General features: G+C 38.2%; 1 non-coding gene across 1 annotated transcript; it reads right to left on the bottom strand.

The window, feature by feature from the left end:
* Positions 1-605: 605 nt before the first annotated feature.
* LOC112767995 (small nucleolar RNA R71) lies at positions 606-713 on the bottom strand. Its single transcript, XR_003185440.1, has one exon. It is a non-coding gene; the product is annotated as a small nucleolar RNA R71 (small nucleolar RNA).
* Positions 714-1,130: the final 417 nt, after the last annotated feature.

Genomic DNA, 1,130 nt, shown 5'->3' with positions numbered 1-1,130 from the left:
TGATCCCAATTTACTTTCCTGCAAGTTAAGCTTTCTGCAAGAGTTTCTGAGTTTTGATCTATTGCTCACTTTAATTTCCCGCACCCAACCCCCCTTTACTTTTCATGCAATTTAGTTTTCATGCAATTTATGTTTCAGCTATTTTACTTTCTTGTTATTTAAGTTTTATGCAATTTAACTTTCTATTGGCTACATTTCACATATTTCACTTCAATGTTAGCTTGACTAAACTAATCACCCACTAAAGTTGCTTGATCCATCAATCCCTGTGGGATTGACCTCACTCTAAGTGAGTTATTACTACTTGATGCGACCCGGTACACTTGCCGGTTGGATTTGTGTGTTGGAAATTCATTTTTCCATAAAAACACCATCAACTTCTATCGAAAGATCCTCATCAGTTCTTAGTTGAATTCTTGCAGATCTGTGATATTGTTAAGACCAATGGGGTTGATCCCGAGGTCTACAGACTTATGCTTTTCCCCTTTGCTGTAAGAGACAAAGCTAGAACATGGTTGGACTCACAAACTAGAGAAAGCCTGAAATCTTGGGACACGTTGGTCAATGCTTTCTTGACCAAATTCTTTCCACCTCAAAGGCTGAGCAAGCTTAGAGTAAATGTCCAAACCTTCAAACAGAAGGAAGGTGAATCCCTATATGAAGCTTGGGAAAGATACAAGCAATTAACCAAAAGGTGTCCTTCTAACATGCTTCTTGAATGGAGCATCATATGCATATTCTATGATGGTTTATCTGAATTGTCTAAGATGTCATTGGACCATTCTGCTGGTGGATCTCTTCATCTGAAAACACCTGCAGAAGCCCAAGAACACATTGAGATCGTTGCAAATAACCAGTTCATATACACTTCTGAAAAAAATTCTGTGAATAATGAGATGACTCAGAAGAAGGGAATTCTTGAGATTGATACTCTGAATGCGATATTAGCTTAGAACAAAATATTGTCTCAGCAAGTCAATATGATTTCTCAGAATCTGATTGGATTGCAAGCAGCATTCGACAGTGCTAAAGAAGCCTCATCTGAAGGAGAAGCTTATGACACTGAGAATCCTGCAATGGAAGAGGTGAATTACATGGGAGAATCCTAGGAAAACACCTATAATCCTTCA

Source organism: Arachis hypogaea, chromosome 2 (genome assembly GCF_003086295.3).
Source record: "Arachis hypogaea cultivar Tifrunner chromosome 2, arahy.Tifrunner.gnm2.J5K5, whole genome shotgun sequence".
NCBI classification, from domain to species: Eukaryota; Viridiplantae; Streptophyta; class Magnoliopsida; order Fabales; family Fabaceae; genus Arachis; species Arachis hypogaea.
The sequence above is the reverse complement of the archived record's forward strand: the minus strand, read 5'-3'. Positions and strand labels throughout refer to the sequence as shown.